Source organism: Episyrphus balteatus, chromosome 3, assembly GCF_945859705.1.
Source record: "Episyrphus balteatus chromosome 3, idEpiBalt1.1, whole genome shotgun sequence".
NCBI classification, from domain to species: domain Eukaryota; kingdom Metazoa; phylum Arthropoda; class Insecta; order Diptera; family Syrphidae; genus Episyrphus; species Episyrphus balteatus.
In genome coordinates this window covers 45,722,983-45,750,393 of record NC_079136.1, presented here as the reverse complement: position 1 = coordinate 45,750,393, position 27,411 = coordinate 45,722,983, and the positions used below count along the sequence as shown (strand labels likewise).

The following is a 27,411-nucleotide window of genomic DNA, read 5'->3' as shown; positions in this document are numbered from 1 at the left end:
AAAGTGATGATGAATTAAGAACCAACCACATTATGATAAATTTAGAAGAAGAACTCCAGGACCTAGGAGTTGGAGTCTCTCAGGGGTGGAAGTGCTTAAATGTGCCTCGTTTAGTCTGTTAGTGCTTTAACTGACTTTTTTTTTTTGCTCTCTTGTACATTATGCTCGTAATCCCATCATCACAGACAAAACTAATGGATTTCTATTTCATGAGTAGCACACGAGTTAAAGTTTTCCAGTGGAGTGAGAAAACCTTTTAGATAGGTAAATTTCACCAGTTTTTATAATATCTCTCATCCCATTGTCATTTTAGACAGTTTATTTGACTTCCTTGTCAAATAAACTTATGATTTCCTCTGAATTTCAGCAAAATCCATTTAGTAATTTAGAAGATTGCTGGTCTTATGTTTTGCTGGTAAAATACACCTTTCTATTTGAAAAGGTTTAGTTTGTTTGTTTGTTAGTTTGTTAGTTTGTTAGTTTGTTAGTTTGTTAGTTTGTTAGTTTGTTAGTTTGTTAGTTTGTTAGTTTGTTAGTTTGTTAGTTTGTTAGTTTGTTGGTTTGTTACCTATTTTGTTAGTTTGTTAGTTTGATTGTTATTTTAATTAGTTTCATGAAAATCCATTCAGCCATTTAGAATATTTAGTTTGCCTGGTAAAATACACCTTTTTGAACGGGACAGTTTGAGAAGTTTTTTTTTCCTGTTTTTGTTGTTTTTGGTGTGAAAAAAATGAAAAAAAAGGCTTCTCGTAGGAGTATATGTACCTCTACAAGGCTACAACACATGTTAGTTGTTGTAGAATGTGATGTTTCTATACTTTCCAGGACTATAATGACAATGAACGTTGTCGATGGCGATGATGGTGTTAATGAGTTTTTCAAGGTTTCACCATATCAGCCAGCTGGACATGATTACTTTTTGATCTCAGCTGCCCGTAAACGTTAATGGCCAAAATGCAGAAACATTTTATTTATCGAATCTGGAACGTATTGACCACAAAATCATCATCATCATCAACAAGCACACGAGTGTATATATAAGGACATGGAAAAAACACACGTTCGGTTTCAATATAATCGCATAAAAGAGGAAATTCAATTTAAGTAACAATAAGAGAATTTATATTATATAAATATCCTCCAAGTGGTAAAATATACTAGGCATATAAACACGAACACACACAGTTTATATGTATGTATGTTTGTTTTGTATATATGTACAGATAGTATAATGGCTCTTATCACACATTAAAATGGTCAGCAGTGGTAAGAGATTTTTCATCAATATTGACCATATCGAGGATTATATTTTTTTTTTTTTGTACGGTTTTGTCTGGATGAGGTTGGTGGCTTTTGTATCAACAAACAATTATTTTGTCTGGATTTTTAATATTTTTACCTTAAAAATAAAGTTAAAATATACAAACACAATTTCTTTTTGGAAAATCAGGGGTAGGTGAGTTTTAAAGTATTTTTAAAACTCAAAATTTTTAAAAATATTGCTTAAAGAACAGTTTATTTTTTAAACAATATGTTAATCTGATTAAAAAGTTTTTAAGCGAATTTGAAAAAATTAAAATAAGTGTTAATGTAAAAAAACACTAATTATACTAAAAAAAATACAATACTAAAAAAATTAACTTTTAATATTTTGATTTCATTACACAGATTGTAAGTACATTTTTTATTAATTTTAAATATTTTTTGTATTTAAAACCTCTTATAAGAACCCAAATTTCCGTTGAAACTACGCCAACATTTTCAACAGTGTACTTTACACGGCTATCGAATTGACATCACAGAAAAGTACGCTTTTAAATTTATTGTATATAAAGAATTTTACAAAACGAAAATCCCATTTTCAAAGTTTATTAATCGGCAATTTAAACAAAATTAAAAGAAAAAAATATTGTTCAGCTTAAAAAAATTCATTTAAAAACAAAACAAAAAAAAATCATGTGTGCAATTCACACGTGGTAGAAGTGAAACCTTAAAAAATCATTTTTCTTGCAAAAAAAAAAAATAGAAAAAATCTACCTATTTTTATTCTATCACCTTCAAATCCATGTTTTTTATCTGACAGCCTATATAAATTTTATATCACCTGAAAGCTTATTGTCTAAGCTCAAAATATACTATATATCGATCAAGTCTATGAGACATCTACAAAAAGAGCTAGAATTTTTTGAACTCGATCAATTTCCATGAAAAAAAGCGAAAAAAACACTTATTTTTGTCTTCTCACGCATTAAATGCATTTTTTCCCTAACAACCTGTAAAAAATGTTATACCATCTGAAAGCTTATTGTCCAAGCTCAAAATAAATATATCGATCAGGTCTATGAAACATCTACAAAAAGAGTTAGAATTTTTTGAACTCGATGAAATTTCGTCCAAAAAGCAAACAAAAACATTTATTTTTATGTTCTCATGCTATTAAATCAATTTTTTTGTTTGACAACCTATAACAAATTTTATACCATGTGAAAGCTTATTGTTTCACCTTCTATAATGATGCATAAATCTTATTTCAATGATGTCTACAAGAGAAGATAGAATTTTTGAAGTTATACTTCTTATGGGAGGGTGGGTATGAAAATTTACTTTTTGACAAGAATGTCAAAGGGATTATGACGCGATCACCCTGGGTAGCAGGGCTGTCGTTTCACCTTTAGAGTAGGCAGTACTTTAGTATTTAAAAATGCAGTACGCCGCAGTACGGCAAACATAAAACACACAACACGTTGCAAGTTACATGTTTCATGTGGCAAGTTGTATGTGGCAAGTTGCATGTGGCAAGTTGTATGTGGCATGCTGCATGTGGCAAGTTGTATGTGGCAAGTTGCATGTGGCAAGTTGCATGTGGCAAGTTGCGTGTGGCAAGTTGCATGTGGCAAGTTGCGTGTGGCAAGTTGCATGTGGCAAGTTACATGTGGCAAGTTGCATGTGATAATTTCCATGTGGCAAGTTGCCAGAGTTGCAAAAAGCTCACATTTCAGCTCAGCTCACAGCTCAGCTCAAATTTGAGCTAGGTACCATAGCTTAGCTCATTTGAGCTGAGCTGGAAGTGAGCTGAGCTGAAAGTGAGCGCCTCAACTTCCAACGCCTATATCTCGAAATTTTGAAGAAAATGAAAAAAAAAATGTATGATGCCAAAAGGTAGCAGGGACTCTAACCTACATTTGGGTACAACTCTCATCCCTGTAGGTCCACGCGTTCTCAAACCGGGAGAACTTAAAAGTAAAAAAAAAATAGGCACGATTCTGAAAAAATAGGCATGATGTGGCGGTTTAATATGGAAGGCGATTTTTTAAAAATTTGACAATGTGCAAAGCGTAGACCCATGACACAAGCTATCATTTGGCATCACTCCCGAAAATTGCTCTCAAGCGGTTTAGCTTCCAGGAGCGTTCAAAGATTCGGGGATTTTTCGAAAAAAATTTTACCCCAACTTTCAAACGCGATTTTCTCGGAATTTTGAAAAAAATCGAAAAACCGGATTATACCACTATCGGGTAGCTGAGAATATAAGCTTTCATATGGCACCACTCCCCTGTCTCTAGATCAAAGCGTTCCAAAGCCTGTATCGCGGAATTTTGAAGAAAATGAAAATAAAATTTTTGATGCCAAAAGGTAGCGGGGACTCTAACCTACATTTGGGTACAACTCCCATCCCTGTAGGTCCACGCGTTCCCAAACCGGGGGAACTTAAAAGTAAAAAAAAAATAGGCACAATTCTGAAAAAATAGGCATGATGTGGCGGTTTAACATGGAAGGCGATTTTTTAAAAATCTGACAATGTGCAAAGCGTAGGCCCATGACACAAGCTATTATTTGGCATCACTCCCAAAAATTGCTCTCAAGCGGTTTAGCTACCAGGAGCGTTCAAAGATTCGGGAATTTTTCGAAATTAAAAATTACCCCAACTTTCAAACGCGATTTTCTCGGAATTTTGAAAAAAGTCGAAAAACCGGATTGTACCGGAATTTTTTTTTATGATAAAAAAAGAAATATATTTACTATTAAAAAAACCAAGAGAAAAGATTGTCTGTTTTATTTATAAAAATATCCATGTGTTAAAATAATTCCATTAATAACTAGAACCAAACATCTTAAGCGTTTTATAAAAGTTTAAAATATCTTCAAATTTCATTATACTTTCCAAATAAAAATCAATGTATCCTCTCACCCATCACAGGTCAGCTCAGCTCACTTTACCTTAGCTCACCCAACAGCTCAGCTCAACCATCAGCTCAGCTCACTTTCATTTACTTTCGTTAACCATATACCGTACGTTCTGAACCGCACAACATGAGTAAATTTCACAGAATAAATTGAAAACTACATGGACGCAAGGAGGATGAAAGAATTAATTTATTGTTCACTTGATAAAAATGTAAAAAACCGAAGTGTGGATTAATTAATTTAATAATAGAAATTAAAAATATCAAATGAAATTCATTTACATATACTGAATGAGAAGTATAACTTCAGTCGCGTGTTCATGTGTACACACACTCTTTTTTTAAAGTCAACCATGTCGAATTTCCAGACTGAGATTACGGTACTTCCTACACTGACTGGTAGCTGGTCAGTGGTCATAGCCAACATATCTCCACAGGTGTTTTGAGGTATTTTTAAATTTTTTTCAATTTAAGATTATGTTACTTGTAGAACACGTAACGTTATGTGTGATATATCAAATAAAAGGTTAAGTTATCATCATGCGTGTTAAAGTTAAATCAAATTTGTATGTGCACTAGATCCAAAGATATAACGTGTGTTGGAAAAGAACATCTTTTTACCGTTATCTCCGAATTTTGAATATGAAATTATTTGAAATTTTTTACTATTATAATTTATTTAATTACCTATCTACAGTACAAATTTCATTTATCTATCTATTAAAACAAAAAAGTTATAACAAGTTGAAGTCGTGTCGCGTTTTCGTTTCATCTTGTTTCAAATCACTACGATACTAAAGAAGTTTTCACTTCAAAAATTTATTTTTTTTTCGATTTGATTCTAGTTTCGTTACCTATAAAAAATTATGTTCTAATTTTTATTAATTTATAAGTTACTTTTATATTAATTTTATGTGTTTTTAAATAATTTTTTTTTTTTAATATTTATATTTTTTATGGTTCCGCACAATATTATAAAAACAAATGTAATCAAAAAGAATGTAATTTTATTACTGTTTACTGATTACAGTAATCAATAATCGATAACTGATTACAAAATGTAATCAGTAATCCGGATTACGGATTACATTTTGTAATCAGTAATCATTAATCAGATTACTTTTTTTGTCAACACTGACTATCTGGATTTTGATATTTTAGAGCTTACCTTGCAATTCCATTTGCTGTTGCATCCTATAAGGTATTTGTGAGGTTTTCTACATGTACCTATATCATTGTCTTTTTGAACTTATTACAGAATTTACCACCTCTTCGGAAAAAAAACACTCTTTCTCCCAAGATTATTTTATGAAGTGTCTTTATTCTTACTTTTTATTCAAAATGTCCCGTAATTACCAAATTTTATTAGGGTGACCTATCAATTTTTCTCATAGACACTTTAAAGGACATGACCCATTTTTTGGCCCAGGGCGTACACTGTCGAAACTAGTATAAAATAAAAGCTTATATTGAGCTATATTAGTAAGCCAAATATTTTCAAAATTGGTTTTGGGGATTTCGAGATATTTGAGTCAGAAAAAATCAGAAAAATTGGATTTTTTCGAAACAAATCTTCATAGCATCCGAAGTATAGAACCTAGAACAATAATTTTGGTACCAAATGAAAGGTCAAAGCAATACTTTTTGACTGATACTAATATCTTTTTCCTATGCTCAGTATTTTTGTATATACATATGGTTCTTAGACTTTTTTTGAAAACAAAATTCCTTAATACTGATTTCTACGACTGATATCTCGAAAAAATAAGTTATGACATACACTTTTTTTTTACACCAATGCGATCTTCAATTGATAACCTTTTATTTCGTATACATTAAAGTTACATTACTTCAAACAAAACCATATTTTAAACAAAAAAAAAATAAAAACTTAAAAAAATTTAAAAAAAAAATTAATATAATTTATTATAATAATCTAATAATCATCTACATATTTTGTCGACTTAGCCTGCTTACATTCTTGGTGCCTGTTGTAAAAAACATTTTTACCAGATCTTTGCATACATACCTAAGTACTTTTTGTTGACCTTCACATTTACCTTCTTTTCCGCGAAAAAAAAATACATACTCGTTTGGTCCTTCATCCTTATTACATAAGGAAACTTTTTGCCAAGTTTCAAAATTGTATAACAATATTTTTGCTAAATTTCTGTTTTACCTTTATACTAATATGGTAAAGCAAAGGATGATTTGGGTTTATTTGGGGGTTTAACAAATATTGAGAACATATTACAGCTTCTTTGTTATTCAATTGCCAAGTAATTTTCCAAAAGTCACTACGGGTAAAGTTTTTCCTCCTCGCGTTGGTCATAATGAATAGAAGATTGTTTTTAATGTTACTGAAATAAATTTCAACTGGAAACCTCAAGGATATATAAATGATTGTATAAAATTTTATTTTATCGACCAACAAAGACCCAAACAATTACAAATTGGAGTAAAAATCATAAATTTTTTCCTACGGAAAATTGTTCAGCCTACAACAGCCTTGAGGGATACAAAATACAACAATTATATTTTATTATTATATTTTGCAAAAGAACAACCATCAGTCCAACTCCAAGTCAAATTAAATTCACCATAAATGACTGAAAGTTGAACACAGCATGTCCTGTATATTGTCGGTCAGAAAAAATACAATAATTTTACTTGCCATCTCTCGATTCTTGATATATGAAAAACATTCAAACTTTGTTATTTCCACTCTTTCCATTCAATTTGCAAATATGTATTATTTTTTTTTTCCTTTCACATTCTTTTCAATATTCAGCAGGAATTTTGTTTGACTATGGTATTCCGGTATGCACACAGAGCAACAACACAAACAAACAGATTTGCTTGTCAAAGGCCAGTGGGCTACCACCGACCGCCCAAGCCAAAGCCAAAGTCCGCATTCTGATAAAATATTTCTGATGCCTACCGCTGCGATGGGACACGAAATGTCTGTTAATGATCTCAAAGGAAGGTAAATAAATTGTAGTCTTTTCGAAGTTCGTACATTTAACAGACATGTGTTTTGTGTATATGTAGGTAAAGTATTGTTATGTGTAGGTTGAAAGGGGGGAGTGGGGAAGAGGCGTTTTGCGAGGGCTTCGAATTGATTAAGTGAATTATTTGTTACGTTGGCGTTGTCAGTTCAAAACAATAGGTTATCGGAATTCCAGCAGTCACACACAATATGTCCATTATGCTCACACACAGCAATGCCCGCATGAGATATATTGTTATTGAAAATAACAGATATTTAAGTTGCTACGTTACACACAGACAGGATTACAATATAGAATATTTATGTTGGTGGTTTCGGAAGAAGATGGTCACGCACAGTGGTCCGGGATGTTGGCAGAAATTGACTTAAAATTCGTCCCTTTAACCATGGAAACTTTCAAAAGGATTTTAAGTCCTCGAACCACTGTTTTCTTTAAAAAAAAAGCGGTTTTCTGTAAAACCAGTTTACGGTCGATGATTTTACGTGATAACGTCACAAGAAAACAGGTTTTGTGCTTTTGTTAAAAAATATTATCTAAAAATTATTTATTTGTTAACTTTCTTGTAAAAAAAAATTATAAGATAATAAATCTTATAGTAAAGTCCCTAAGCTAAAGGTTCAGACCTTACAAATTTATATAATGTATATTTTGTAGAAAAACGGAATAACTTTTTGAATCCTATCATAATTTACAAGAAAAAAAGCTAGAAAAATACCTTTTTTTTTCTTTTCTCATTATATAATTTTTTTTAAATGAAAAAAATTTGGAAAAAAATGTAAAAATGAGCTTAATATTTCTTCTAAAGAATAAAATCAGTTTTAAATCTTTACATTTCTTTTTAAGTGAAAAAATCATTTCCATCACCCAAAAATCCTTTTTTTTTTTTATATAATGAAATTTATACCATCTGAAAGCCTATTATTTTGAGCTCAAAATATATATATCGCTTATGTCTGTGCTGCGTCTATAAAAAAGCTAGAATTTTTTTTAAACCCAATCAGTTTTCATTAAAAAAGGCAAAAATATCAATCTTTTTTATCTTCTCACGCCATTAAATCAATTTTTTTCTATGACAACTTATATAAAATTTTATATCATAAGAAAGTTTATTATTTTTACCTTTCTTATGACACTCCAATCATATTTTTACGATGCCTACAAAAAAAGTTAGAATTTTTTAAAGCCAACCATGTCGAAATTTCAAACTGAGAATACGGTACTTGCCACACTGGTGGCTGGTCAATGACCAGTGGTCATGCAGTTTTTTTAATTTAACATTGTATAGCTTGTAGTAAATGTTCCGTTATGTCTGCTCTAGATCAAAAGAAAGAACGTTTTGAAAAATAGAACTTTATTTTACCGTTATCTCAAAACTGTGATCCTTAATATTATCTATCTACACTACAGAATAAATTTAATTCATTTATCTGTTGAAGGAAAATTGATTAAAATAAAAAACGTTTGAAAACGGTAAAAAAAACTTGGGACAAAAAAACTTGTTTTTCCCGTTATTCGGTAAAAAAATCATTTTAAAATACAAATTTTTGCGCATGCATGCTATATTATGATCTATAAGTTTGAGATTTTTTGAAGGCTTCAAAAAATTGCTAAAAATAAGAACCTACCAGAAAATACTACAAAAAAAATAGGTGTTTTTCAAAAATTCTTTAAAAAAATCCCTAATTTTTTTTTTACATCTTTCGAATGACGTTTTTTTTTTCAAATTGTCAAAAAAATTTCCCCTACCTATAATCACTCCTTTTTTTTCAATTTTTGTCAAAGGTCTACTTCATGTTTTAGTTTTAAAAAACCATTTATAACTTGGTTTTGAAATTTTTTAGAATTTTTTTTTTTCAATATTATTTTCAGCCTAACAAAAATTTAACTCATCGATTAAAAAAAAACAAAATCAAATAGAAAATAGCAACTTTTTTGCAATTTTGTTTTACCCCTGTTTATCCTATTAAATGACGGAATTTTTTTTTAAATACTTCATTTGTATTAAACTTTAGGTTAATATCTTTCAAATAAGCTGTAGAAGATTTTTGTGTCTCTAATAATTTATTTTTAATTTTGAAATGAAATTTTTGCCGCACTGCTAAAATTTTCAAGTGGATGTGGAAAAAATGGCGTCACTTTTTCGTGGATACTGCCATAGTTCATCGATTTATAAGACGTTATCACGTCAAAAAAAAAAATGTATTCTTTTGGTAATTTTTTTTTTTTTTTCAATATTTGTCCCCTCTCGAACCACTGTAAAAACGCCTTGTTAAGTACCTAAATGTAGTCCTTTCAATAAGAAAACCAGAGAGCCTTTGGACTTTGATTGCGATTGTGACATGTGATAATGCTTAAAGCGAATAAATTGGCTCAATTTCAGGATAATAATTGCAATAAGGAATAATAAAACATAGGTGCTTTATAGAAATCTTGAAAATACACAAGTAGGTATAAGCATGTGTGTTTAATATAACATTATTTAGATACACACATGTGTTTTCTATATAAGACAATATTGTTACCAAGGCACTGGGCTGTCATCGCTCTCACACTCTTACTCTCTGAAATTCTATAACGAATTGACGCCATTATTTTTGTTAATCACAACGTGTGTAGTTGTCCTTTAAGTGTTAGCAAAAGGAAGGAAGTGTGTGCGATAGTAATAATTGAGCTGTTGCAGTCAATCACTATAACGACCCTTAAAACGAGGATTTCACGAGATATAATGTTATGTGTGGTGAGTAGATGGTAGAGAATGGAAATATTAAATGGGATTAAGCAGGATTCTGAATTATAAATGTTAAATTGGATAATCTCAATATGAATTTGGCTGAAGTGTTTTATTTTGATTTACATGCTTTAAGGTAGAGTACATACAGAATTTTATGAGTTTTAGGGAAGAAAATTTGGAAAAACTAATAATTTCCGAGCAAATCAAGTCTAAGCTATAGCACTTTAAGGAGGAAAAAACACATCTCTAAATTAAGCGTTTTTTATTCAAACATAATATTGAACTAATATAATCATATTTATCAAAAAAAAAAAACCTACTTCCATGGATCAAAACTGGGTTTTATGGTTTTTCTCATAGTTTCTATAGCTAAAACTGAACGAAATTGAAATGGGACCACGCTTAAAAAAATAATTTTTTAAATAAAAAATTAATTTAAATAAACTAAAACTTTTTTTAAAGCTTTATCAATTTGTTCTCTTCTTAATCACAAAAGATCAGAAAATGTTTTAATTCATTTGAATTAATTTTTTATTTAAAAATTATTTTTTTATTCACTCAGTTTGTTTATTTTTAAAAAATTACTTTCAGTATTCTTTTTTATAGAAAATAATAATTTTTTTTAAGTAAATAAACTGGGTTTTAATAATACCTAAGCGAAAAAAAATTAATACTCATTTAAGTGTTTTTTTTTTTTAAATGATATGAAAGTGAATAAAAAAAACAACTTAAAAAAACGAAAAAATTGGGTCCGACGCAAAGTTGCGGAGAAACGGTTGTCCACCGAAAAATAAGTTTTGGAACAAACTAAAGCTATAGACTTTAAATTTTTGATTGGATATAAAAAACATCTTACAAATCAGAAGTAGATTGACAGAGATAAGGCTAGTTAAGAGAAAAGAGAGTACAAATCATAAAAACCGTCATAACTCGAAAACCGGATGAAAATGAGAAAATTATTTCTTAATTTTTCGACTTAAAATTACCTCAAAAATCCATGGTTTCATTTGGGGTGGTGACTTTGGGACACTCTGTATATTAGGGTGCCCCTTATTTTGAACACGGCTTAATTTTAATGAGAATGTGGGCCCAAAAGTTTCTAAATAAATCACAACAAAAAAATTTCCCAAAGTTTCAAATCTCTTTCAATAATTTTAACTATTTTTGAAGTGATTTACTTAATTAAAAATTTTTTTAAATAGTGAGATTTGATAGAAAATTTCCAAAATTTAAAATTTCACTTAAATGACGGCACTGAAAATTTAGTTAACCCTTTCGAACCCAAGCTATGAAAATCAATATTAAAAAATGTTTTTTCGGTATTATCGGGTCAAAAACATCACAACTAAGAAATATGAATAGCAAAAAGTTATTTTCCAAAATAATAAATAGCAAAACTAATGTGTAACTCTCATGTTACTGAGAAAATAACTTTTTATGAAACTATAATGGTATGCTACTTCTTCTAAGCAAAAAAACAAAACATTTTCTGCATTAACATTTTTTATATCTTTTTTTTTTCAAAATTATGGAAAAAAAAATGTGAATTTCAGTCCCTTTCTCGATAAAAAAAAATTAAAGGTATGATATTTGACTAACTTTTTGTAATAATCCAGTAACTAGGCATTATTATTTTTCAATTAAGCCATCGTAACCTAAAAAAATTGTTTAATTTAATATTTTTTACGAATTTTAAAAAAAATGTTACATGAGAGTAACGCTGTTTTTTCAGTTAAATTAACAACCGCCACTTTTCTTGTTTTCGTGATACTAACCGCGTTTTTTAATGGCTAATTTTATTTTTAATTCAAAATAAATTTTTTTGTGCAATCCTTTAAGTGCTTAAGATATTTGAAGATTTTGAAAATTTTCTACCAACTTTTAAAGTAATGATAGAGATTTGAAACATTGGGAAACTTTTTCTATTTAGTTACAAACTTTTGGGTCTTATTAAATTCAAGCCGTTATAGAAATACGGGACACCCTAATAAATAAATGCTCGTTCATATGTGTCATCTGTCATCATAGCTTCTTAATTACTTATAGCAGTTTGGAAACATATAGCAGTTTGACAAATAAAGTATCTTTGGAAGCTCCTTGCTTGTTCCCTGGTTATGGGCTTTGTTATATCGTCAGCTTAGAGTGTAAACCTGCTAACTCCATTAAAGTAAATTTTACAGGAGAGAGAAAAAACTTCTGAAAATGGTTTTTATCAATTTAAAAAAAAAATCCAAAATGCTATTTTGTGTGTTGATTCAAAAAGAGCAGGTTTTCCTACAAAAATAAAAACAATGTTATGAATTGTTTACCAATAGATTTTTTTATTTTCTTGTAAAAACAGGGTAATTCAGGAGGAATGTGCCAAGAAAATATTCATATGGGATTTCGTATTTCCCAGCCCTATAGACAGGACGGGCAATTTTCTAAAAAAATTGACTTAATTTTGAAAAAAAAAAAATATTACAAATCAGCGGTTATACCTACTATAAAGTGGTGTATATTTTTGCTATCCAAAAACCTCGTCTGTTTTCTTGTTTAAAGCTGTTTTATGAAATAGTTCTTGAAAAATTAATTTTCAAAATCAAAATTTTGAAAAATTTTTTTTTTTTAAATTAATGCAAAACGTTAATTCCCTTCGAGGAAAGAACAAAATATTTCCGGGTGGAAAATTGTCAATGTAAAACCCACAATAGGGCTAATTGACACCAAGATGTGTAGTTCATTTTAACACTCGTATCAGTGTCATACCTAAATCAATTTTGCCCAAAAGTGGAGTTAGCAGGTTTACACTCTAAGCCGACGATATCTTGCCCTCTAGAACCATGGCAGCCACCACAAAAAAGTGACGCCATTTTCTAACGCTACACTCTCGCACTTTCGCAGTAGGTACGGCAAAAAATTTCAATTCAAAATTAAAAATAAACTATAAGAGATACAAAAATCTTCTATATCTTATTTGAAAGAAAATAACCTAAAGCTTAATCCAAATGAAGGATTTTTAAAAATTCCGTCATTTAATAGGGTAAACAGGGGTAAAATTGAAAGATGAAATTTGGGCTAAAATCTAAACGCGAAATCGTACAGAATAGATAAATTAAATTAATTTAGGAATAACTGCATTTAAGAAAAAATTCTAAAAAATTTTGAAACTAAGCTATAAGGTTTTGTTTGAACGTTGTACACGTGTTGCGGCTATGACAAAATGATGATTTTGGGAAAAGGAAATTTTTTTCGACAATTCTAAAGATGCCAAGTGAAAGATGAAAAAAAAAAATTAGGCGTCCGATACGGATTTTTTCCAACACTCTGCGTTTCGAAATATGAATTTTTGAAAAAAACACCTTGTTTTTTAGGGGTATTTTTGGGTAGTTTTTGATTTTTTGCTTTTTTTTAGCGTTCCAAAAATCTCAAACTTATAGGGCATGTAGGGCCTTATGGATACATGTGCAAAAACTTGGAATCGTTAAGTGAGTTTTGACTGAATAACCAAAGAAACAAGTTTTTAAAAAACACGTTTTTTGGCCGTTTTTAACCGATTTTCATCGTTTTTTATTTGTATCTTTTTTCTTTAATAGACCACAGGAATAAAGTATATGGAGTAATGATATACCATGACTACGACTACATGTGTGCGAAGTTTCAATCATTTTCGTAAACACAATTATGAGATAACGGTAAAATAAAATTTTAAAATTCAACAGGTCATAACTTTTGACCAAGAGCAGATAGAAATTTTAATAAATTTTAATAACGGTAGACTAACTACAAGCTTCACAATGTTAAATCAAGAAACTTGCAAAAAACCTTAAAACACCAGTGGAGATCTGTTGCCCCACGAACAGCCACCAGTGTAGGAAGTACCGTAATCTCAGTCTGGGAATTCGACATGGTTGACTTTAAAAAATTCTAACTTCTCTTGCAGGCATATTTGAAATGAGATTGATACGTCATATGAAAGGTGAAATAATAAGCTTTCACATGGTATATATTTTTTTATAGGTTGTCAAACAAAAAATTGATTCCATAGCCTGAGAACATAAAAATAAATGTTTTTTTTTTATTTTTTTTAATGAAATTAGATCGAGTTCAAAAAATTCTAGCTCTTTTTGTAGATGTCTCATAAGCCTGATCGATATATATATTTTGAGCTAAGGCCTATAAAATTTTTTATAGGTTGTTAGGGAAAAAAATGGAATTAATGACCTGAGAAGTTAAAAATTCATGTTTTTTTGCTTTTTTTGATGAAAATGATTGTTTTCAGTAAATTATTTTTATACTTTTTGGGCATTGTAAAAATGGTTTTATTCTTAAGAAGAAATACTTGGCTTTTAAATTGCATAATGTTTTTGTAAGCTTTTGAAATAAAAAAATTAATATATTGAGAAAATAAAAAAGGTATTTCTTTTTAGCTTTTTTTTTGTGAAATTATGATTGTTTGAAAAAAGCAAAGTCTTCAATTGACTCATTTTAAACAAAAGCACACAACCTGTTTTCTGACGACGTTATCACGTAAAATCATCGTCCGTAAACCGGCTTTACAGACAAACTCTTTTTTTTTTAATTTAAATGTCATCGCTCAAAGTGGTCATTGACGGTATTTAAAGTAGGTACATTGTATGAAAAAATTCTACTTTGTTTTACTATAATCAAAATGCCACATTTTTCCCCACTCAATACAAAAAACTGTATGCATGACTCAGTCCTGGTTTGACCTAAAAAAATAAAAACTTCAAACAAATTCTCCCTATTAACCTACAAGTTTCACTTTTGGTAATAAAAATAAATTGAAAAAGTTCTCAATAACAAATGATCTCCATATTATTGATGACTATCTCACTTTTCTGCCACACATCTACTACCAGAAATTCGATATCAATGTTGACATATATTTTTCTCTCCTACATTTATTCAACCATATAGACAGAGTGATATCAACTGCATATGCAGCAGTATGCACCAACAAGCAATTTACAGGCAAAACACATTGCAAATAGTTTGTGTTTTGAAATGTCAACTTCTCCCATCATATAGGTTAACATATAAAAAAAAAGCAAAAACACCCAACCAAAGTGTTGGTTTCTTTGCATCTTGTTTATCTTTTATATTAAATCAACTCAAGTCATTCGTTGCATAGTGACACTACTACACTCTTGTATATCCTTTGGCTTTTTTCGCTGTTAAACATAGTCCCTATATATAAGAATCTTCTATAGTCATAAAGATACAAGAGGACATTTTTTTTTTTTGCAGAGTTAGTAACTTTTCCTTCTTCACAACATGTCTAAATTTTATCACATCAAAGACTGTCAGTTTGTATAAATGTTGAGCAGATTTTGCAGATCCCACGAACGTGATTTTTAGGAAGTGATTTAAGATTATCTTACCACGAAGTAATCGATTTTGTTTGAAATGCGATTGCTCATGCAAATCGAAAGTAAAACTGTCATCTTAGGTTTAGGAGAGGACATCGATGCACTATTATAGGTGTGCCGCAAAAAAGAAAGCATACACCTTGTTCTTACCTTGGGGAGGATATAAATGTCCCTTTTTTGCATAGAAAAATTTGCATTAAAACAAGATAAGGAAATTACCTTGAGGCGATAAATTTAAACAAAACAAATCAGACAAAGGACTCCAATATTGTGTGGGATCTTTTGATCAAATTTGGTCCATTTTTATTTATTTTTAGTGGAATAAGTAAAAAAAAATAAACATTTGATGATATTTGGTTTAGAAAAAATAAAGTTTCATTTCATAAAAACAGAAAAAAACTTTTAGTAGAGTAACTAAAGCAAATTATTAGGGAACCCGGCCGAACAGCTCTGATTTTGACAATTTTTTTTTTCAAACGTAGGTAATTAAAAATACTTTAAAGTCTATAGATTAAAAATTGCCGGTGTTGCCGTATTCTTTTTTAAAATTAAAATTAATTTTTTTTTAACAAAACCATTTTTTTTGCTTAAATTTCATAAAACAAATGATAGCAAAAGATTCTCTAGGTAATTTAAGAAAAATATATAAAAGGCAGTAAGGGACAATCTTCCATCGTTTAAGCGATAAATGCAATTTTCTAGCATTCTGACCTCAAACACAAAAAAAAATATTTTGAAAACAACGGCAACACCTACAATATTTTAAAATACATTTTTAAAAAGCCAGAAGCTCATTCTTATCTCTTAAATTTAAATCCACTAAATTTAATCAAGACTTTTTGAAAAAATGGTCCTCAAACTCAGAATTAAAAAAAAATGTTATTAGAAAAATTTAAAATTACTTTTTTCCAAACTTTTTCTAATAAAATATGAATTTATTTAAAAAAAATTTTTGGCCATAAATATTATCAGTTGAATTTCGAAGCAAAAAAGGTAAAATATATCACACTTTTGAAAAAACAAAATGAAAAATTACTTCAATTTCAATGGTTTTTTTTTATTAAAACTGAATTTTTGCATTGAAATAATTAATTTTCTCAAAGACTGTGGTAAATAGGAACTTTAAATTTTTGCTATTTAACTTTCAACAGTAAGGGTTATTAAATGAATAAAAAATAATTTTATGTTTAGATGTTGAACTTTAAAAAAAAAATAAGTTTTATTAAAAAAAGTTCTTAGAAAACGACATACTTTTTAATTTTTTTCATAAACCGTAATACATATTGACATTTCCTTTTATAATTTGAAATCATAATAAATGCGGCCAAAAAAATTTGAAAATAAATGCATTTTATATTACGACCAAGTTTAAAAAACGACATGTTAAAATTTTTTCAATAATTTTTTTTTTTTTAAATCTGAGTTCAATTACCATTCTTTCAAAAGCGGTTCATTCAATTAACTTAATTTTAATTTTACATATCGTCCCGTTTCTGCTTGAACCTCGTAAGTACATTTTTTTAAAAGATTTTTTTTTCTGTTTAAAATTGCTCTAAAACTTACAGATAGAATAGAAACAAAGGTTTAAGTGTAGAAATAACTTAATCAATATGTCTTAAACATAAATTAATTTCCCTTTGTTCAATTCTTATTTTTAATTTTGAGAAAAATGTATATTTATTTTAAGAACTGAACAAAATTTGCTGTGTAGATACGTGGTTCAGGCAGAAACGGGACGATATACGACTAAGCTTCTAGCTTTTAAAATATGTATATTTGAATATTGTAGTTGTTGCCGTTGTGTTCAAATATTTTTTTTTGTGTTTGAAGTCAATTAATAAGAAAATTGCATCTATTGCTTGAACTATGGAAGATTGTCCCTCACTCCCATATATTTTTTTTCCTTGAATTTCCTAGACAATCTTTTGGCATCAATTAACTTATGAAATTTAAGAAAAATTTTTGAAAAAAATTTGTTTTTGTTCACAAAAATCTTCAATTAAATTTAAAAAATCAAAACGGCAACACCGGCAATTTTTAATCTATAGACTTTAAAGTATTTTTAATTACTGGTCACAGAATTTTTGCCACAAGAACCCAAATATACTTTTCTGAAGGTTTTTGGGTTGCTGAGCTCGAATCCGCAATCAGAAAAAATCCATTAGTCTCCGTTCTTGAAATATAACCGTTATAAAAAAAATCTTTATTTTGCATTTTATAACGGTAATATTTCAAGAACTAAGGCTAATAAAATTTATCTGATTGCGGATTTGAGCTCAGCAACCCAAAAACCTTCAGAAAAGTATATTTTAGTTCTTGTGGCAATAAAAGTTTAATTTGGTTGGCCAGTGTTGTTTCTGATTCAAAGACCGCTATTTAAATTTTAAATATCTCGGGCAGTAAAAGAGATATCGGAAAGATTTAAACATTTTTTGAAAGAATAAAATCAGTTCTTATAGCCACCGTTACAAATGTATTCATAATGTATTACCCCACATAAAAACATAACCTCGAAAGCAGACAAAATGACGTTTTTTGACGTTTTCTAACGGTAATATTTAAAAAACGGAGGCCAATAACAATTTCTGACTTCAGATTCGAGTTCAGCACATCAAAAACTACTAAAAAAGTATATTTTGGTTGTTGTGGCAAAAACCTTGTTGACCAGTGTTATTTTTAACCATTTTCAAATTTAATGCAAAACGCTTAAGCACACAAAGGGAAAATATAACGCCAAGGATAACTTCACTTCTAATACATTTAATCAGAATAAAGTTAAATATTCCAGATGTATAAAGTACTTCCTGTTTCATTTTTCTCTGTGTAGCCTCAACAACAAAAAAAAAATGTATTGCAAAATGCTCAGGTTGTCAAAAGAAAAGTGTTTCTGATAATAAATATTCACTTTATTAATTATAGTGTACATTTTTTTTTTATAATTTAATTTATAGTTTTTTTTTTTTATAAATAAAACATAAATACTAAACAAAAATAGTAAATTTCTATTTTTATGTTTTTTTGGCAATTTTTTTTATTTTTTTCTCTTCATGAAAATCTTCTTGGAGCCACATAAATATTTGAGAAAAAATAATTCAACCGTTTTTGAGTTTGTTTAGCTTTTATCAACACATTCAACGACTTATTTTTGTTTATATATTGATAAATTTAGTTTAAGTGCCTTAAAAATTACTTTTCTCTCCCGAACAAAAATGGAGTTTCACCGAACAACTGCCGGAAGGAATTTCGGGAGCCACTTCACCGCCACCGCACAGTGGTGCCTTTGGTGTTTTTTGGCGTCAAAATTCATTTGACAGCCATTTCTAGACGAAATGTCATACAATTTGGTACACTGAAGGATATTAGTATGGAAAAGACAAAAAAGCTGCCAACTTTTTTTTTGTTCAAAATGGCGGATCGCAAAAGGCGGCCAGAATAAGCGTATAAATAGTTTTTTTTTTTAACAGTACCTATAGAAGTCCGAAATTTGGCTAAATTCATGTCAAAAAGGTATTAGATCTTCAGATAAGACATAACAGTTCATATTTTATCAACAAAAAATTTTTTAATTGAAAACAAATTCCAAAAAGTCCCAAATTAATAAAACACAATTTTAAACCTCTTAGCTCTTATTACGGTATTTCGTAGAATTTTTTTTTAATTTGCACTATTTTGACATCTCTCTTATTTATGTTTCAAGCTAAATTTGAATATTTTCGGGCTATTTTTTCCGTTAACCAAAACATACTTTTCAAATAGATTTAAATATTCTAAATTAAAATCTAAAATCGAAAAAATCTATAACGTCAAGTTTTTGAGATATATTACGTTCAAAATGAATTTTTATCTTCGAAACGTGACGTCATACATTGTTTTTGACTTTGGATTTAACTTTAGAATCCGAAATATTTAGAATGGACTATTTATTAGCAACTTACCGGTGTGATGAATATCAAATGTTTTTTTTTTACAGATGAATCAATGCTGACCTGAAAATAATGATAAAATAAATAAATTAATACAAAATATTTTGTGTACCTATGCTGTTTTTATACTAGAAATGTATTTTTAAAAAATTGGTTTACACTGATTTTAATAACTTTTAAGACTGTTTCTAAGAAATTATCATTTTTCCGAATAAAAATATATCATATCATAATTTATTTTTGAAATACAAGAAATAAGGGATTTCCTTGCCCTCTAGAACGCTCTGTAGGACTAGTAAAAATTTGTGACTGAAAGGCACCTTGCTTTGTCTATTTGTTTAATTGGCTAAACTGTCTAAAATATTAAGAAAAGGAACCTAGAAAGACTGAACTTCGTTCAACCGCCACATCCACACAAGAAACAGCTTTAAATATTTTATTATAATGTGCAAAAACACACGAAAATTATTAACACTTTAAAAATCACTGCCAAAAGCATATCACATTTTAAATGAAAACACAAAATTTTTAAAGAAAAGTGCACATGCCTTCAAAGTGTCTCATATTTTCTCTCTTACCAAAAACTCATTCCTCTCTCTCTCAATCCTTTTCTTCTAAGGAAGACCAAAATACATATTTTATGAACTCATATTCCAGTACAATAACCTCATTGAATTAAGAATGAGAAACAGGAAGTTTCACGAGGCGAGAAATATTGTTTAATGGAGACGAAGTTACAGTTATAAAAATAGCAACCATTTTGGTGATATTGTTTGGTTGGGATTTGGAGGAAATAAGTTAAAATTGAAGATGATTTCCTGAGAAATTAAAATTGAATATTTTTCATTATAATTAATTTTGGCTTCATAACTCTAATGAGTTACAAACATGTTTGACATTATTTTCAGATTTACATTTATTAAATTATTTATTTTTAAATTACACATACGCCCGAGTGAACGTTTTCTTATAAAACTTTTCCCACCAAATACTTTTACGATTTTCTGGTTTAATGAAATCCAATTTGATTAATTGTCAATCAATTTTGTCACGATTCCTTTTATAAGTTGAAAAAAAAAAAAAAAATATTTATAAAATTAAAACGCGGTATTAACCTTCACCTAATAAACTCCTACTCTTCAAGTAGCCTTACACAAGCAAAAAAAAAAATGTTTGCTACAAAATAACAACAAAATAATTCTTACGGAAGGATGTTGTATAAAGCAAGTTGATAACTTTAAGTTGAAAAGAGCAGCAATACCAAAGCAAAGTGTGTGCATACTTGAGAAGCATTCAACTGTAAGGTACTAAACAGAATGCACACACCAGCTACGTTGCACAACACATCCTTGAAGTAGAGCTTGACACAGTGAGCACGATACGGATTATTGTATATTTTTTTTTTCCTGCCACCTGCATTCTAGGGAAGAGAGCAAACAAAATACAATTTGCTTTAATCTTGAGAGAATTATAGCGTATCTTAAGTGAAGTTTTTATTTTTAACGAAAAGAGATTGAGTGTGGTTTAGCAAGAAGTTTTATTTTTTAGAGCTTTAAAAAGGAGAGTTTTATAAGTTGCTTTGTTTTTTTTTTTCATAAACTGGTAAAGGTGAAATGAATTATGGGGATATACGATAGAATATTAAAAATCCAAATTGATTAAATTTAAATATTATCGCAATTCAGAATTATGAAAATATTGCACTATTTTTGTTTCACTTTTTCAATATAAAAAAATGTTGCGCATACACCACAGTGCCCATTTTTAAAACTAAATAGGGCATTTAGATCGTTCAATTTGAAATAAATAAAATGATACAAAATATAAATAAGATACGGTTTCCATGAAAACTTTTAAGCCTATTGTTCATAATTATTGCTTAACTAATTTTCATTTTTATTAAATTAATGGAGTAACTAAAGCTAAGAAAAATTAAGGTTAAGGTTCTAACTTCTAATAAACATCATAACGAAATAATTTCAATTTAATTTTTTTCAAACTTCGGTAAATTAAAATACTTTAAAGTCTATAGGTTAAAAATGGCCGATGTTGCCGTATTGTTTTTTAAAATTAAAATGAATTTTTTTTTATAAAACCATTTTGTTTGCTTAAATTTCATATAATAAATGATACCAAAAGATTCTCTAATATATGGGAGTAAAAGCCAATCTTCCATCATTTAAGCGATAAATGCAATTTTCTCATAAAGTGACTTCAAACACAAAAAAAAATATTTTGAACACAACGGCAACACCTACATAATTTGTACATAACTTTCAACAATAATAGCTATTGAATGAAGAAAAATAACTTTATATTTAAATGTTGAACTTAAAAAAAAAAAATAGGTTGATTTTTTTTTCAAAACTTCTATTCATAAAAGTTCTTTGAAAATGATATACTTTTTAATTTGTTTTCATAAATTGTAATTCATATTGTCATTTCCTTTAATAATTTCAAATCATAATACATGTGCCAAAAAAAATCTGAGTTTAATTACCATTTTTTCAAAAACCCTTCATTTAATTTGCTTAATTTTAATTTTACAAATATGTAAATATGAAAAAAAGTTCGAAGCTTAGCTTTTTAAAAACGTACATTTAAATATTGTAGGTGTTGCCGTGGTGTTCAATTTTTTTTTTGTGTGTGTTTGAAGCCAATTTATGAGAAAATTGCATTATGTCTTAAACAATGGAAGATTCTCCCTCGTTCCCATATATTTTTGTTTCCTTTAATTTTTTAGACAATCATTTGGCATCAATTAATTTATGAAATTTAGGCAAAATTTTTGAAAACAAATTTATTTGTTCAAAAACGAAAAAAAAAGATCATCAAAATCAGAGCTGTTAGGCCGGGTTAACTAATATTTCCATTTTTACCGACTTCCAAAAAGTTATGTTTGTTACCTCATAACTTTGGACTTAGTGAACCAATTTTGATAATTCTTTTTGTATTGGAAAGCTGGTGCGTGCAGTGTGGTCCCATTTCAATTTCATCCAGTTATTTCTATAGAAACCATGTGAAAAACCATAAAACAAAGTATTGATCCATGGAAGTCGGTTTTGTTTTTGTTGATAGAAGTGATTATTTGATAAAAATGATTATTGAATGATGATTAGTTACTCCACTAAATCCATAAATGAATTTTCCCATTTTATTTCTTATACATATAACAAAGAATTTTTGATATTTTTTTTTTTTTTTTTTTTGAAAATGTTGGAGTTGTGTTTTTTTAATTAATTTTTTTGTTAAATACAAATTTTCTAAATTTTTCTAAGAAAAATTTGGTTTGCCGTTTTAAAGATATTGTTTTTCAACATACTTAATTAAATTTCGAATAAATTTATCAATCCATTTTAAATCCAAAACTGACTTCTTCGAAAATTGTTCTTTATTTCTAATTTAAAACTACTAAAACATGTTTCTACAAAAACTGTCGTTAAAATCGGTAAATTGGATTAGGTACAAAAAAGATAGAAATCAAGAAAATGGTTCTATGGAAGGAAGCGCCCGACAGACAATTTTGGTTCTATAAGGCTTTACAGATGCAATTGTTGCTTCTGTAAATCATTATAGCATAGGGCGTTAATAAGGTTTCTTCCATATCAAAAGTAGAACTGTTTTTGCTTCAAATCCGTTAGAGTCGTTATTGAAAAATAACAAGCCTTTCCATTTTGGACATAATTAATTTAAGTCTTAAAAATAAAATTTAAATTTTGCTCCTAGGGAATCTCATAAATCGTGTTCTGAACAATATTGATCAGCTGAAAACTTAATTCGTGGAATGAGTGTGAGCATGAGGAGTCGATATCAAACATACCTTATAGAAATAAAATGAACGACTGGGGCCACACGTACTTGCTCTTATGATAAAAGTAGCTTTTATGTCAAAGCTTTTAAGGAAAAATATTTTGAATTAGTTATGATTGGATTTTTTAAGGAATTTCATAAGAAACGTAAATATAAGAGTATGTTAACTTTTTGGTAATTTCTTTCGCCATATTTCCATTATCCGCATTTTTTGAGAAAAATTAAAAACGCACTTATGTTAGATTTACGTACAAAATCACGTGTGTTAAATTTAATCAAAATCGATAGAGTCGTTTACGAGAAAATTGCAATAACTCATAAACGATGTACGGAAAGAGCCGACATTAGCGATTTAAAAAAAATTAAATTTCATATTTCCATTATCCGTATTTTTTGAAAAAAAAACTAAAAATGCACTTATGTTAGATTTACGTACAGCATTACCTGGGTCAAATTTAATTAAAATCGTTAGAGCCGTTTTCGAGAAAATTACAATACCTCCAACACTTTGTATGGGAGGTACATGTTCTAAGCGAGATATTAAAAAACAAAAAAAAAAACAACCTTGGAAATTACAAAAAAATCATCTGTACCAAATTTCAAGAAAATTCGTCCACCCGTTTAGGCTGCAGCTTCTTGTACACCTTTTTTTGACGACGCACAGACGTACATACCGACGGACGTCATGACGAAAACCACTTTTTCGGACTTCTCCATTATCGTAATGGTTAGTTTTGATTAAAACCTCGAATATTTTTTTTAACACGAAACCAATACTTGACCTATAGAGCAAGTAAAAAATTATTGGAAATCACTGTCAACTTCCGTTGCAAAATGATTCACGTTTAAAACTAGCTACAAAATAATAAATAAAGATTTTTTTACTTCTGTAGTTTTTGCGAAAAATTATTGTCTGTCAATGAAGTCATATTTCTAATACCTAAGAAAATTTACATTTTTCAAAAGTGTCAATGCCTGGGGCCAGGTTTTGATGACTTCTTGTCTCTTCCAGAATTCTTTTCTCTTTTTTCCTGAATTGCAGTTTGGATAACATAGTTCATTTAGTGTCGAGGTTAAAGTTTCTTTAGAAATTTGTATCAATGGGTGATATGCATAAAAACGTTGTACTTACTTAAAGTAAAAGATGAAAGTAAATACTATAAATTCTAGTAAAAGGTAAAATTTATAGTATATACTTAATTTCGTATGCATAAAAAAAAGTACCTGCTAGCAGGCAAATACTTTTAGTATATACTGAATTCATCCAAGTAAATACTAGAATTCACCCAAAAATTATAGTAAATACTTTTTTTTTAGATTATTTGTATTCGTTTGGTGTTTACAAATAAATTGTTTTGAAAGTTTTACGGTTTAATCCATTATAAATTTACTGTTTCTAAATTTTAGTTTGTGAACATCTGTTCGTGCTATTTTGTGAGTCAAAAGTAGAACAGCAGCAGAGATGAGTAGCAATACGAAAGGTTTGTCAATTAGCCAAATGCACTTAGCTTTTGTGCGAATTTTAAAAGTGCATAATGTACTTATGAGTAAGTCACAGCAACCCTCTATTAAAAAAGCTAAGGCAGAGGCTATAAAAATATTTATTAATGAATACAAATCTGAAACTGGGGCGACACTAAACGAAGAACCCCACGAACCAAATTAATTTTTGAAGGTTTTTTGAGTGAACTCGAATCTGAAGTCAGAAAAAATTGATTTGCCTCCGTTTTTGAAATATTACCGTTATAAAATTACCAAAAACGTAATTTTGGCCGTTTTTTTATTTTTATGTGAGGTAATTTATTACAAACAAATTTCTAACGGTTCTATATTTTTTTTCCAAAAACTGTTTAAATCTTTCCGATATCTTTTTTATTGCCCAAGATTTCTTAAGTTTAAGTTAATTAGTCAAAAACAAACTTAACTTTATTTAAAGTTTAAGGGCGAAATTCATAGTTGTTACTCAAGTTAAGATTTTTCTCAACTTGAGCATTGACTTAAGAAAATATTTTTCTCAATCAAACTCACAATGAAATTTGACTGATTTGATTAAACTGCCATCTAAAATAAATATTTTTTTAATTATTCGCTATCATTTTTTTCCTTTAATGTTATATCGTTAAATCGCATCAAACACAAAATTAAATCGATACCGAATTATTAAAAAAAATACATTTTTAGATGAGAGTTTACATAAATTAGTCAAATTTCTTTGTGAGTTTGATTGAGAAAAATATTTTCTCAAGTCAATGCTCAAGTTGAAAAAAATCTTAAGGGGGGAAATCCCTCTGGATGACGGGTTTTTCAAGAATTTTTATTGGAAAACTGAAAGCATTAATTAAAATTTGGAAAACTACATGATATTATTGACATCATGAAGTGCTAACACAATTTTTTTGAAGTAATAAAAAAACAAAATGGTGGCCTTACAGCCGTTTAAAGTTGATGCCTCGCGTTTGCGCCGTGCAATGCCCAAGTCCAGTTAATTATTTATAATCAAAAGAGACATTTTTTTCCATTAAAATATATTTATACGCATTGCATGAACCTAAATTTAGCAAAAAAAAGTGTAAAATAAAAATTAGAGACCAAATAAACGAAAAAAGACAATGTTTTTTTATAAACAAATTGTTAAAAAAAATATTTATTGTGAAAATTATATTGAACTTTTAGGTTCATGCAATGACCAATGAGTTAACTAGTAATTGACACTTTATTTCAAGTCGATAGCTTTATTAGTTTTTGAGTTATGTTGCACGGCGCGGAAAAAAACGTGTTTAAAGGAAAATTCGTTTAAAGTTTTCATTTTTGTATGTGGTAGGCTCCGAGCACATGGGTTTCAGGACTACCTGGGGACTATTGGGGCTTCATTTAAGGCTAAGATCACTAAAATAGTTTCTTCGGTTGATAAATGATTTTTTTAGGCAAACAATTAATAATGCAAAAATAAAAAAATTCCAGAGGGTTTTCCCCCCTTAACTTGAGTAACGACTATGAATTCCGCTCTAAGTCACTGATGAACAAGATTTTTGCCACAATAACCAAAATATACTTTTCTGAAGGCTTTTGGTGTGCTGAGGTTGAATCCGAAATCAGGAAAATTCTATTAGCATCAGTTTTTGAAATATATATACTACCGTTATACAAAAAAAAACATTTTTATAACGGTAATATTTCAAGAACGGAGGCTAATAGAATTTTTCAGGTTTTGGATTCGACCTCAGTACCCCAAAAACCTTCAGAAAAGTATATTTTAGTTATTGTGGCAAAAAAAAAAGAAAATTTTGGTTGACCAGTGCTGTCTTTGAGCTAAAGACTTATTTCATCTTAAGATATCGCGGGTAATCAAACAGATATCGGAAATATTTAACGAGGTTTTTAAAGAAGGAAGCTCTTCTTCTTTGTTTGTAATGAATTACCTCTTGTGGCAAAAACCTTGTTGATCATTATTTTTATTTTACTGGAAATTACTTACCAATAAAGTGTTCACTTAACCAATCCACATTTTCCCTTTCAAAACGATAAAGTTGTTTATAATTTGATTCAAAACCCGGTCTTCGTTTTTTATAGACTTTTTGGGAATTTAATACGTACAAATTCTGCCATTTGGAAAAAAAAATTAACAACCCTATTTTAATAAATATCAAGAACCGATTGCCTCACATGTGACTTAATACTGCTATTCATTATTTCCACGGCTTCATATACGGTGTTAAAATAAAAAAAGTATATGCTATGAGATTTACAAGTTGGTATTTTGTAACCTTGAAAAAATCTAGTAATTCCTAAAGAAAAAAAGTAGGTACTTACTAGTTTTTATGCATACGGAATAAAGTATTTGCTGAAAAAGTTCATCCAAAAAAGTAGTTACTATGACTGATAGTAAATACTTAATTTTCAGCATTTACTTGATTTTTATGCATATCAAAAATAGTATATACTTGAAAACTCTCTAGTAAAAGCATTTACTTTTTTTTATGCATATCACCCAATGTCTCTTCGAAATAGCCTATACTTCTTTTCAGGAATGGACAGTGAGGAAAAGTTAAAGTAGCTTGTTCTAATGCTGTTATTGGGGTTAACATTATGTATGCTCTCAAATACCCATACAAAACGGTCAAGATATTCAAAAAAAAATATTCCTTATACACCTATTTATTATTATCTTTCCGATCATTAATTCCCATAATATTCCCTCTCATAAATGTCAAACTCAAATCATAATTACCTACTTTTCTTATATAATTTTAACACAAAAACTTTCTATAACATAATTCTATGAAACTTTTTTTTATCCTTTACGCAACAAATGTGCGCCATTTTCTGTGTGACAACAAACTTTTGCGAATCAGCATTGCAAATGTCTTCTAACCTCTCTAC

The 27,411-nt window shown here is 28.9% G+C and overlaps 1 protein-coding gene across 1 annotated transcript in view; it reads right to left on the bottom strand.

The window, feature by feature from the left end:
* LOC129913187 (uncharacterized) overlaps window positions 1-27,411 on the bottom strand; it is a 542,292-nt gene that overhangs the window by 443,905 nt on the left and 70,976 nt on the right. Inside the window, exon 2 of the mRNA XM_055991737.1 lies at window positions 19,234-19,284. The gene's annotated coding sequence lies outside the window, so the exon portion shown is untranslated. The remainder of the gene's footprint in view (window positions 1-19,233; window positions 19,285-27,411) is intronic.